Genomic DNA, 13,697 nt, shown 5'->3' with positions numbered 1-13,697 from the left:
GATTTGAGGCACTGAACACTAATGGCCGAAGACCAGAAGAGGTGTGGGATGAAATCAAGGGCATCATACATGAAGAAAGCAAGAGGTCATTAAAAAGATAGGAGAGGAAGAAAAGACCAAAATGGATGTCAGAAGAGACTCTGAAACTTGTTCTTCAATGTAGAATAGCTAAAGCGAAAGGAAGAAATGATGAAGTCAAAGAGCTGAACAGAAGATTTAAAAGGGTGGCTCGAGAAGACAAAGTATTACGATGAAACGTGCAAAGACCTGGAGATGGAAAGCCAAAAGGGAAGAACACGCTCTGCAGCTCTCAAGCTGAAAACACTGAAGAAAAAAATTCAGGCTTCTACTTTTCATATTGAAGGATTCTATGGGCAAAACATTGAATGATGCAGGAAGCATCCAAACGTCCTTGGGCATACTCCTTGCTATGAATGAGTAGGGGTAGGGGAAAGCTGCTGGTATAGTATTGTATATGAGTGCTGTAACTAACAGTTAAAACTTAAGGTGTGAAGACTTACGTTGATACAAAAACCTGTACATAAATATTTACAGCAGCTTTTTTCATAATAGCCCCATACTGGAAACTCGAATCTCCTTCAATTACTGAATAGTCAAACAAAGCGTATGTTTAACCATGGAATACTACTCAGCAATAAAGAGGAACAAACTGTTAATACACGAACTAACCTGGTCGAATCTACAAAGAATCACTTTGAGTGAAAAAGAAAGAGCTGATCCAAAGAGCTACAAACCATACGATTCTGTTTACACAATGTTCTCAAAACCCACCACCGTTGAGTCAGTTCCAACTCCTAGTGACCCTCTAGGACAGAGTACAACTGCCCCATAGGGTTTCCAAGGCTGTCATCTTTTTGGAAGCAGACTGCCACATCTTTCTCCCGTGGGCCGACTGGTGGGTTTGAACTACTGACCTTTTGGTTAGCAGCTGAGCTCCTAACCACGGTGCCATCAGGGCTCCTCCTCATATAGCATTCTTGAAACAACAAAATTATAGAAATGGGAGAACAGAGTAGTGGTTCTCAGGGCTGAAGGGGACTCCCTGGGTGGTGCAGACCGTTAGTGCTCAGCTACTAACTGAAAGGTTGCAGGTTCAAGTCCACCCAGAGGCACCTCAGAAAAAAGCCCTGGCGATCTGCTTCTGAAAGAGCATAGCCACGGAAAACCCTACGGAGCAGAGTTCTACTCTGACACACACGGGGTCACCAAGAGTCAGAGCACGCTCTTGGGCAATAGGGGCCGCAGTGGGAGCAGGATGGAAGTGGGTGTGGCTCTGAAAAGGCAACGCATGATGGAAACCCTGTGTATCTTGTCTGAATCGATGTCAGGATCCTGGCTGTTGTACTATAGTTTTGTAAGATGTTGCCGTTGAAACCGGTTAAAGGTACAGGGAATCTCACTGTATTCTTACAACAGCACGTGCATCTATAATGATCTCAAAATAAAAAGTGTAGTTTAAAAAAGAACAAACAAAAAACTTAAGGTGGTCCCAACAGAAGCAGAAAGAGTCAATAGGGTGGCCCAGAAATGAGAGAAACACGGCAAAATTCTTTTTTTTTTTTTTAATTTTTGTTGGGCTTTAAGTGAAAGTTTACAAATCAAGTCAGTCTCTCACACAAAAACTTATATACACCTTGTTACATACTCCCGGTTGCTCTCCCCCTAATGAGACAGGCTGCTCCCTCCCTCCACTCTCTTTTCCTGTCCATTTCACCAGCTTCTAACCCCCTCTACCCTCTCACCTCACCTCCAGACAGGAGACGCCAGCATAGTTCCAAGTGTCCACCTGATCCAAGAAGCTCACTCCTCACCAGCATCCCTCTGCATCCCATTGTCCAGTCCAATCCCTGTCTGAAGAGTTGGCTTAGGGAATGGTTCCTGTCCTGGGCCAACAGAAGGTCTGGGGGCCATGACCACCAGGGTCCTTCTAGTTTCAGTCAAACCATTAAGTCTGGTCTTTTTATGAGAATTTGGGGTCTGCATCCCACTGCTCTCCTGCTCCCTCAGGGGTTCTCTGTTGTGCTCCCTGTCAGGGCAGTCATCGGTTGTAGCCGGGCACCATCTAGTTCTTCTGGTCTCAGGATGATGTAGTCGCTGGTTTATGTGGGCCTTTCTGTTTCTTGGCCTCATAATTACCTTGTGTCCTTGGTGTTCTTCGTTATCCTTTGGTCCAGGTGGTTTGAGACCAATTGATGCATCTTAGATGGCTGCTTGCTAGCGTTTAAGACCCCAAACGTATGGCAACATTCTTACAGTGGGATTTTATTTTTTAGGAATTAGGTTTATCAGTTGTACTTTTAACATTTTGGGTTGTGTTAGCACTTACCCCTTGGAGTATAATAATAAGAACCATAGAATTTAGTCATGCTAAATGCCAGCATTGTCTGCTACAATCAAGATTCATGTAATTTTTAAAAAACTTTTTTAGTTTAAAGATGATCTTTTCCAATTATCTCATTTTACAGACTCAGAAGTGACCCAGATACCCAGCTAATTAGTGACATTAACAAGGGCTGGAATCCAGTCATCCGAGGATCCAGTTCTGTGCTTTCTACATACCTATGTTTTTTTAATTTTTATTTTCTAAAAGCAGCGCAGGGAAGCCTATCTAGAGGAACATGCTGAATTACTCCCATGCTTGAAAGGACTGACTTGCCACCCAGCTGACACTCCCCTTGCTCACTCAAGAGCTGGTGGGGAAAGACCTACCCAGGAAGGTCCCCAAACCAGGGTGGGGGGCCAGCTCACCCTACAGGCGCATGGTAGGGTACACGTGTGGAAGGACAGACAAATACTTGGGGAACTGGTGTTGGGGGGTAGTCGCTGGGAGCAGATCGGGATGAGAACCAGCTTTTCCTGCCCAGGACTCCCCTGATGGGACACCCTAGTGTTATCATCTTGTCTGTATTTAGCCACCTGCTCTTATCTAATTCACCACAAAGAGGGAAACCAACCTGTAAAAAAAAGACAGGAAAATAAATTTCCAGGACACCAGTTACTAATCCCGCCCTCTCGCCTCAGTTTACCCATCCATACAAGGGGCTGTATCAGCCAGAAGAGCCATTCCAGCTCTGAGTCTTTTGTTCTACTCTGGCTGTGGGGACTGAACACACAACTAAAAATCATGCTCACAAAATAAGAGTTGCAGGGATTGCTCTTGGAGCTAGTTAACCTTTGCAAATATGAAACAGACCCACATAATTTCCTCAGGCCTGTTCAGCTGGTTCCTGCTCCCCTTCCAGGCTGCAGGGAAGAGGCTGGGGAAAGAGCCCGGAACTTGGCTATTTGGAAGATGCTCTGTACACTGCACAAACAGCCCCCACTGCCAAGTGAGTCAGAATTTCCGAACAGCACAATTTTAGTGCCTTCTTGTGGTTCCCTCTCCGGGCTGCTTCTGAAAGGGAGGCCTGGGGCGGGGTTTCCTGTGCCAGATCCAGAGAAGACAGGGGGGCTCTCCCTCTCCACCCCTCTACACCAGCCTTTGCCAAAACTTTCTTTCCAGATAGGTTTTCAGTTCCACTCCTTTCCTTAGAAGAGGGTCATGCTGAAGGTGAGTTGAGGCTTTTATAATCTCCCTACTTGTAAACTCTCCTGTCTCTCACAGGGCGTACTAGTTGTTGTTGTTAGGTGCCATCAAGTCGGTTCCTACTCATAGCGACATTATGTACAACAGAACCAAACACTGCTCAGTCCTGTGCCATCCTCATGATCATTGTTACACTTGAGCCCATTGCTGCAGCCACTGTGTCAATCCATCTCGTTGAGGGTCTTCCTCTTTTCTGCTGACCCTCCACTTTACCAAGCATGACGTTCTTCTCCAGGGACCGATCCCTCCTCACAACATGTCCAAAGTATGTGAGACGAAGTCTTGCCATCCTCGCTTCCAAGGAGCATCCTGGCTGTACTTCTTCCAAGACAGATTTGTTCGTTCTTTTGGCAGTCCATGCTATATTCAATATTCTTCACCAACACAGTAATTCAAAGGCATCAATTCTCCTTTGGTCTTCCTTTCATATGCATGTGAGGTGATTGAAAACACCATGGCTTGGGTTAGGTACACCTTAGTCCTCAAGGTGACATCTTTGCTTTTCAACACTTTAAAGAGATCTCTTGCAGCAGGTTTGCCCAATGCAATGCATCTTTTGATTTTTTGACTGATGCTTCCATGGGTGTTGATTGTGGATCCAAGTAAAATGAAATCCAGGACAACCTCAGTTTTGGCTCCGTTTATCATGGTGTTGCTTATTGATCCAGTTGTGAGGGTTTTCGTTTTCTTTATGTCGAGGTGTAATCCATCCTGAAGGCTGTAGTGCTTACTCAGCTATTTTTCCTTTCAGATGGACAACTCTGGAGTGACGCAGACTGCCACTGAATTAACAAGAAGCAAGGTCCTGTCTCTGATGAAGCAGCGTTTATGTCAGGCTTAAGAAAAGCAGTGGGACAGTGTTCTGTAAAGCTAAAGCTAAAGAGTAATAATAATAAAATTAACATCTACATGTTGTTGTTGGATGCCATGGAGTTGATTCTGATTCGTAACAACCCCAGGTGACAGAGTAGAACTGTCCCCATAGGGATTTCTAGGATGTAATCTCTATGTAAGCAGATTGCCAGGTCTTTCTCCTGTGGTGTGGCTGGGTGGGTTCAAGCCGCCAACCTTCGGTTAGCAGCCAAATGCTTAACTTAATATCTGCATAGTATTTGGTAACTTATAAAATATTTAATCACACATGTTCTCATCTATGAAATATTAGCGCTACTCCCATTTAACAGAGGAGAAAACCAAGGTTCCAGGTGGTTACGTGGCTTGCTAAGATTCACTCAGCTAAATAAGCAGGGGGTTTCTCTCTCAGCTCCACAACTGATGCCCTTGGGCGCATCAGCAGTGGGAGGGACAGTTCATGCCCAGGCCACGTCCCCTTGGAGACAGAATCATTGCACTTATTTACAGCTGCCTCTCTCTTTCCCAGTGTGAGCTCCTTGGGGAAGCTGTCTCTACCTCCTTCTCCAGAGTCCCAGAAAACAGCACATAATAGGTGCTCAGGAAATTGTTGATGGACGACTGAATAGCTCTCTGCCAGAAACTAGTGATCGTACTCTACCCAGACTGTCAGAGTAACAGCTAACACGGTTGGGTGCTCACAATGTCAGGCACAAAACCATTCAAGAGAAGTCCCTATTATTGGCCCATTTAACAGAAGAGGAAACCAAGGATGAGTAACTTGCCACAAGTTCCACATTTCTGCAGTCTGACACCAGAGCCTGAGCTCATAGCTCTCAGCGGCACCAAACCATCTCTCACTAGGAAACTGACTACCCGCAGCTGCTGCTTTACGTTCCTAGAGCAGTTTCTGAGGCCATCTCTGTGCAAATCACCTGCTTGTGCCTGGGTTTCCCCTCCGTCAGACAGAACGCATTAAACATTTCCTAACTACCTACCTGGTCCATCTTTGCAGAGATAATGAGAAGATGCAGGCGAAAGCATTCTAAAGAGCAAAGGGCACTATTACCCAAATACCAGTATTATAATAACTGCTAATCACCGTCCATGCCCTTGGCATGACCGCGGCTGTACCTGTGATGGCATCAGGATGATAACAGAAACATGATAGGACACCTGGAACCAACAAAGGTAAGGATGGGAGAGGCTTTTTGTGTGTCTCTCCTATGACGCTGTGAATAATTACACATGAAGAAATGTTAGCGTGGCTAACACTCTAGCCTTCTAATTCAAGCTAGATCTGTTATTAGTTACCACTGAGTAGATTCCAGTTCGTGGCCACCACGTGGGGCTTTCCGGGCTGTGACCTTTCAGAAGGGGATGGCCAGGCCTGTCTTTCAAACGCCAATCTTACAGCTATTAGCTGAACACCTAACCATTTTCGCCACCCGGGGCTCCCAAGCTAGATCTAGATCTATCCCCCCCGTTAACCCAATGCTCTGGCTAAGCCTTCTACCTCTCCATCAATTCACAACACACGTACCTACCCCATTACTAACTGGTTCCATTATACAACTTAATCTTTCTTTTGGGACAATACCGATTGACTCAACAAATGTTGATTGAGGGTCTGCCAACCCTACTAAGAATGAAAAGAGTAAAACGCCCTGCAGGAAGCATTTGGGGCACTTACTTAACTCCTCTGAGCCTCCTCTTCCTCACCTGCAAAATGGGGCAGGCCACACCCAGGTGGGGAGATGGAGTTGGAAAGTAAAGTACCCTTCTCAGGGCTCATAGTGCTCCAAGTACTCTCCCTTGATAGTGGCTCTCCTTGGACACAGAGGGGGCGGTACCAGTCATGTAAATATGTAATTACTGGGAAAAAGATAAGGGCTGGCCTGGAGGACTTTCAGAAAAAGATAAGGGCTGGAGTGAAGGGCGTTCCAAGTGCGGACATCAGGTGGATCCAGAAGACGCCAGGAGGCTCGTGCCGGCAGGTAGTGGGCAGGGCAAGGGGACAGGGGCTAAAAGCTTGGAGACTTCAAGCTGTAGGAGAAGTTTGGCAGGAGCAAACCCCAGGCTAAGGAACTACAAGGGCAAAGTCGCAGAGGCAGAGAAGACTGAGAAGTGCTGCGAGGCTAATAGTTGGGGACGTTGCTGTATCGGGGTTGGCAGAAGGGTAGGAGGATTCTGTGGTCCAGGGGGACACATTCTTGGGCCTTGGGTTTGTGGGAAATTCAGATTTTGGGTGGAATTCACATTCTTTTTGCCTCACATATCATCATCTTCCCTGGCAGCCTGGGGGTCTCCCATCTGGCTTGGGGCCCAGGAGATCCCGTGCTTGGTGGCTCTGGAGACTGTGGCATGGGAGGGTCCGGATAGGGCGCCACCACAGGCACTCTGGCTAATGGGTGTCACTTCCTTCTTGGATTTCGCGCCTCCGGGCAGGGTGCCCCGGTTTCTACCCCATCTCTGCTCTGTGAGGGCTACAAGTGTCCGCTCCCAGCCCCCTCCCCAAGTCTGGGCGCGCAGAGGGACTCCCTCCTCAGGTCCACCCTTTCCCAGGGAGAGGCAGCCCCACGCCAGCTCCCAGGATGAGGTCGGGGCGGAGGCGGGCGGCTGCCCAGGCCAGACGGAACAGCGCGGGCTCGAGGTGGGCCTCCCGGGGTCGCGACGGGGCGCGGGGAAGAGCGTCCTTGGGCCGTCAGGCCTGGCCGCCAGCCGAGCTGGGGACAGCATCGGGGCCCGCGCTGAGCGCACGCCGGGTCTGGCGCGCCCCTCTCCCGCCGGGCCGCCGTGGTGGGCCCCGGAGCCGCACGCCAGGGCCGGGTGGTGGCCCGCGGGTGGGGCGGCGCGGTGTCAGGCCCGCCCCGGCCCCGCCCCGGAGCCGCCCGGGACGCAGGGGAGGGACAAGGGAGGCTAGGCCAAGCTGCCCGCGGCGCCCGCTCTCCACGCTCCCGGCAGCCGGGTAAGTGCGCGGGGCGGGGGGCTGGACCGGGCAGAGAGGGTCGACTTCAGCCCCTTGCCAGGCCTAACGTGTCCCCAAGGATCAGCATCGAAGAGCGCCAAGGGGTCGAAGAGCGCTAGGGGATCCGGGAGACGCGCCCGGCGCGTGGGCGGGGGCCCCGGCGTGACAGCTTCGGGCAGGCGCGTATTTTTAGTTTAAATCCATTCGCTCCCCGCCGGCTGCAGAATTCGCAAGCCTTTCCTCTCCACTCACTGAAAAGCCCACGTAAAGCCTTGAGCTGGGGGAAGCGCGTCCCAGGCTGCCTGGCGCCTCCAGCAGCCTTTGCTCTGTCTCCCCTTGGGGCGAGGAACCTGTCACCCTGGCTGGTGAGCACCGGTAGCCCCGGGCCTCAGCAGGACACGGGGCGGAACCCCCTCCTGGCAACCACGAGGTCCGTGGTGTCTGATTGCTGAGAGCTGGCGGTCGGGAGGGGAAGTCCCACCGGCCAGTTCAGTGAAGTTTACACTCTTCCTGTCTGTGCAGCCTTGGGCAAGGCACGCAACTTCTCTGGGCCTGCCCCGGGTCTCTAAAGGAGGGAGTAGTGAGCTAGAGGGCTCTGCAGGGCCAAGGGAGCCTCAGACGGAGCCTGACTCCCCTTGAAGTATTCAGATCTTGACCCCAAACAGCAGACCAAGTGGAGATGCCACAAGTGCTGCCATCAACCCAGACGCAGTGCCCCACACACCCCAACTGTCCCCTGCGTCAATACTCTAAGGCAGGGGTCCAGCATGAGATGGGATGATAATGAATATTAACGTCTTGCTCTGAAACTTTGCCCAGGGCTGCCCTGGGACCTCTCTCCCGGCTCCTGGTCTCCTCTCTCATTCCTGACAGGTTAGCCCCTGGTGGCATTAGCAGGGGCCTTCTACAGCCAAGGGCTGCTCATGGGGGGCCTGGTGTGGAGAAGAGGGGCATGGCCCACCCAGGGAGTGAGGGCAGGAAGAGACAGAGGGGAAAAGTCACTGTTTTCCCAGAAAAGGAAGCATGTCACAAAATCACTGCCCTTCTGAGTTGGGGGGGGGGGGACAGCTTCCTTCAACCACCAAAAGAAGAGGAAATAGGCCCAGAGAGGGGAGTAGTTTGCCCAGGGCTGGACAGCAAACAGTGAGCTGCACAGCCGAGAACAGACCCGGGTCTCTGGAAGGACCCAGCCTGTGTCCTGCACAGCTGGGGCAGCCAGCACCCACAGGGGTGAGGCAGGGAGGGGCGGCGGAGCCCACGTGCTGTTGTGCTGTTTCCTGTAACTGTCCCTAGCGGGGCTCCCTGACACGTGTGGTCTGCACATTCCTCAGGGCGGAACAACACTGGGCCAGCCGCCCCGCAGCTGTGCCAAGCCTGCTGGCCTGGGGCGTCGGTTTTCAGCAGAGAGGCCCCTTTGGGGACAGTTGGGGGTGTGTGCGGGTGGGAAGTCTTGTTTCTGGAACTCACACCTCACCGGGGGTCCTGAGGAGAAAGAAGCCTGGGGTTTGCTGGTAGTACGGAGGGCAGTGGTAAGAATCCAGGCAGAGGTCTCTGCCCTGGTGCAGCCTGGCACCTGGCCCCTGTGGGCACCCTTCAGGGTGAGTGTGGGCTGCTTCTGCCTCCATGGAAACCAGCCTCCAGCTGGTGCTTTGCATGTTCTCTGGCCACCGTGGGCTGTCCTTGCCTGGGCGGTGCCTCTGACCTCCTGACCCGGAGCCTGGGGCAGGGGTTGCTTGGGGATCATGGGCTGGCTGCTGGGGCAACCGCCCGTGTAGACAGGTCCAGTACAATCTCCAAGCTCCCTGGGGTCTCCAGGAGCCCAGGACGGCAGCAGGGCCTCCATGTGGCCCAGCTCGTAGGAACAAGGGTGACCAAGGCAGACTCCAGGGTTCTAGTCCTGCTATAGCCCTTTCCTAGCTGTGTGACCTTGGGAAAGTCGCTTCACCTTCCAGAGCTTTAGTTTCCTTCCCCGTGCAGGGGATAGCAACAGTACCACATTGTGGGGTGTTGTGAACATGAAAGGAGATGGTCTACATGAACTGCCTCACACGGCGCCAGACACAGCACATGCCAGCTGCTGTCACTGTTCGGGGTGAAACTGTCTGGATTGGACATCTGGGTGCCCCCTTGGCTCTGCCCCTTCTGTCTCTACCTTGATTACTCCATGTCTCTCAAATGCTGGGTGGTCCTGGATCATCTCCCTCAGGGCCCTTCCAGCACTGAAGGCTGGTCCGCAACCCCAGGGAGAGAGCCGTTTGAGAGGGGGACTCGATGTGTCTGTGGGGTCTTACAAAGCATCTCCTGTCTCTCACCTCCTGTGAACCTGACAGTAGGCAATGCTGCCCTCATGAGCCCCATTTACAGACGAGGAAATCAAGATTTAGAGGCCAGAAGTGGGGGTGTCAGGCTTTGAACTCAGGGCTTTTGACTCGATGCTCTTCATTATACCCAGTGCACCGGTGTGTTTTACATTAGTTATTGGGAAACCAGTACTGCAGGGTCCTGGTCCTTATTAAAAGTTGTTAGCACTTGCTGGAAAAAAAAAAAATTGGTCTGAACATTTCGCACCCTGTAATCCATAAAAGGGAAACCCTGGTGGTGTAGTGGTTAAGTGCTACAGCTGCTAAACAAAGGGTTGGCAGTTTGAATCCACCAGGCGCTTCTTGGAAACTCTATGGGGCAGGTCTACTCTGTCTATAGGGTCTCTATGAGTTGGAATCGACTCGATGGCATCGGGTTTGGGTTTTTTTTTTTGGAATCCATAAAAGTAGCCCAACTGGGCCATCAAGAGAGGAACCTGAAAGGAGCATAGGGAAGTATTTGCTGACGCTGCCCCACCGTGCCCAGCCCTCCTCACCCTCACAGGGAATCTTTGCTCCAGGACTCAGTAAAGATGCCCCATGAGGACTACGGTCCTGGGGGTGAGCAGGGAGCAAGTGCTGGGGGACATGTCCTGGAAGCTGCAGCCTCAATTTTGTCATCTCTCTAAGAGATGATAGCATCTGCCTTGTGGGTGACTGTGAGGATGAACGAGGAAACTGGGGACAACCCTGAACAGAATGGCAGCATGGGGGTGGGCGCTCCAGGAATAGGAGTTATCTTCATCTTTATTTTCACGGGCAGTCCCCAGATTACGAAGAAGTTCGTTCCTAAGCCTGTCTTTAAGTCTAATTTGTACCTAAGTCGGAACAGTTAGGTACGGTTCTTATCTAACATCAGTTAGTCAAGTGTTTGCCTTAGCATATAGTATACAGTCTACTTGTCTTTGAGTAAAAAACCATTAAACAAACACTTCCAGATACGCTAAAACATCTTTAACATTGTAATACAGAAATAATAATGTTTGGATGCTTGTCACAAAGTAGCTTCCGTTTGTTGTTATGAACTATGTAGTACTTCAGAGTTTTCATGTAACAGGCTTCACGGGGGCTGGTTCGTAACTACGGGTTGTACGTAAATTGGACATTTGTTACCCGGGGACTGCCTGTACCAGCCTAGTAAGTGTATCAACGTGCTACAGCCTGGATTCTGCGTAGTGACTTCCAGACCTCCAGAATGCTTTGAAAGACAAGACAAAGCTCAAAAGGCAAGCACACCAACGACGACTTGTTTACAGATTCATACATAAGAAGTAAATGGCAGCAACAAGCATAAAGTCAAGTTCACCACCTCTGGGTGGGCGTTGGCGAATGGGCTTGTAATCGGGAGAGTCACCCAGGGGGCTTCTGAGGTGCCCGTGTTATGCATGTTTCTGTACATATATGTTCTGTTTCACAAAATTAAACGGGTTTAAAAAAGACAAAAGGCAAGCGAATGATAAGGCAAAATCAGGGTGATTATCTTTAGGGGAGGAGGGGCCTGCTGGGCTCTCGGTAGGACACTGGGATCTGTTATGTTCTGTTTTTTCAGTTGAGTGGTAGGCTAGTGGGTTTTATTTTCAAGTTTTTTTTTTTTTATGCATCATCATTTGCAAATACAATATATAGAGAAATTTATTTCCATTTACTATACATATATTAGAAATTTATTTAATATTTACTATTAGAATATATAGATGATAGATAGGTAGGTAGATAGATAGACAGACTGACAGATAGATAGATAAAAACCAATTGCTGTCAAGTCGATTCCGACTCATAGTGACTCTATAAGAAGAGTAGAACTGCCTCATAGGGCTTCCAACGAGCGGCTGGTGGATTCGAACTGCCGACTTTTTGGTTAGCAGCCATAGCTCTCAACCACTTTGGTACCAGGGCTCTACCTCTCTCTCTACATATATATATATCCTATTTGTAAATGATGAGTGTGTGTGTGTGTATATGTATGTATATATGTATATAACGGTTAAGCACGAACTACTAGCTGAAAAGTTGGCAGTTCAAACCCACCCAGAGACACCTCAGAAGACAGGGCTGACAATCTGCTTCTGAAAGGTCACGGCCTCGAAAACCCTATGGAGCAGTTCTACTCTGCGTGCATGGGGTCACCATGAGTCAGAATAGACTTGACGACAATTAACAGCAGCAACTATATGTATACGTATATACACAGACATAACGTCGGTTCAGGCAACGTCCAGCTGCGTTTTCATCCATGATCCCATAAAGTTATAACAGAGTTCAGAAATCCCAATCAGAGAACAGGGTATAGTGGATATAACCAAACATAGCAAATGCAACAGCTTCCCAAAGGGCAGCACGTGTATCTCATGTCTCTTGTATGCGAAGCGATTTTGCTGCCAGGTGTGTAATATAGTACTGTAAACTATAATAGTACTGTAAACTATAATAGTACTGTAAACTACAGAGGCAGGTTATTTGCCCCAGCAAATAATATGGTGTTCGCACAATGTCTACATCACATAGCATCCTAGTTCATAGAACGTATCATGGACTTTAAGGGATGCATGACTGTGTATACACACACACACACACCCCATACACACCATTGTGTACATCAAGTCTTACAATAATACAAACAAAAATTTAAAAACAACATGGACCATTTTCAGAACACTCCCTTAGAATATCAGACCAGGTGCTTCCCTTGGATTCACATTTAATTTGGCTGGATTTAAAAAAATAAAACAAACCCAAATCCCATGGTATGACTCACGACTTCTCCTTATTCCGGAGAAGTCATCTCCCACTTGGAAATCACACAACAAGAAGGGGTTGTTAATGCCCTATGATCTCATATGATCAATGAGAAGCAGAGCTTCAGGATCCCTCCCTAATAATGATTTATCCTTCTGAATCATAAAACCCTGAAATGTTTGAGCTGGGAGGAACCGAAGGTCACCTGAACCGATCTGCCAGCTTTACAGCCTAGGGAAGTACGCTGATCAAGGTCAACTTTGGGCACCTACACGGGGCAGACAGTTCGCCCTGGCTGCCACACCTGTGTGACTCCCATGATGAGTACGCTGCCTGCCACACCAGGGTTCCTGCCAGGCACGGGCTTCCGCCTCAGGACAGGCAGTGAGACTCGACTGGTGGTGTTTCCAAGATGAAGCTAATTTGATCATTCTGCTTTTAAAAAGTCGGAAGAGAGCAACGACATTCGATGACCACACACTTCCAGCCCTGTGTGAACGGAAACGTCGTCAAAGGAAGGATGAAAGCAAACCTACCCTATAGGAGGGCTGCCTTCATGCCACTCTTTCAGGACACGCCTGGGTGAAAACCAAAACCGCTTGCCGATGGGTCAGCTCAGACTCGTGGTGATCTGACGTGCATCAGAGTAGAGCTGTGCGCCACAATTTGCAGTGCCTGTAATCTTTATAGAGGCAGATCAGCAGGACTTTATTCTGCAGTGCTGCTGGGTGGGTTCAAATCAACTTTTAGGTTATTAGCCAAGCGCAAACCATTTGCACCACCCATTTAAGCCCGTGGCTATGGGGAGGTATCACCACCGCATTAGATGAAAGACAGAGGTGCACAGGCCTGAGACTGGCCTCAGGACACAGGCAGGGCTGAGATCTGGGCCCAGGTCTCCACTGCCCAGGCGAGCATCACGCCAGGACACACCAGCTGCCACCACACCACTGGGCATCAGGAAAACAAGCACCCGCAGCATCAGTCCTGGGACACCTGTCCGTTCAAGCCCTGTTGGGCATGACAGGCACCTCTGTGAAGGGAAGACCTGAAGAGTACCTTCAATGGGCAGAGAGGAGGTGGCCAGGAATTGAAGCGAGTGTCCTGAGAGCATCAGGACCGAGAATGGATGGGTCCCCATGACTCTGGGCGCGCCACTGCCCGTGTCACAGAC

At 49.9% G+C, this 13,697-nt stretch overlaps 1 protein-coding gene across 8 annotated transcripts in view; it reads left to right on the top strand.

Moving 5' to 3' along the window:
* Nucleotides 1-5,285: 5,285 nt before the first annotated feature.
* SYNE3 (spectrin repeat containing nuclear envelope family member 3) overlaps nucleotides 5,286-13,697 on the top strand; it is a 108,480-nt gene continuing 100,068 nt past the window's right edge. For 2 of the 8 annotated variants that reach the window (XM_064292920.1, XM_064292922.1), the window contains exon 1: nucleotides 5,286-5,650. The gene's annotated coding sequence lies outside the window, so the exon portion shown is untranslated. Of the gene's footprint in view, nucleotides 5,651-6,891; nucleotides 7,113-7,347; nucleotides 7,428-13,697 lie in introns of those variants that run through there. The other 6 variants (XM_023546540.2, XM_064292921.1, XM_064292923.1 and 3 more) reach the window with 5 other exon arrangements.

The sequence above is a fragment of the Loxodonta africana genome, chromosome 10 (genome assembly GCF_030014295.1).
Source record: "Loxodonta africana isolate mLoxAfr1 chromosome 10, mLoxAfr1.hap2, whole genome shotgun sequence".
Classification (NCBI taxonomy): domain Eukaryota; kingdom Metazoa; phylum Chordata; class Mammalia; order Proboscidea; family Elephantidae; genus Loxodonta; species Loxodonta africana.
The sequence above is the reverse complement of the archived record's forward strand: the minus strand, read 5'-3'. Positions and strand labels throughout refer to the sequence as shown.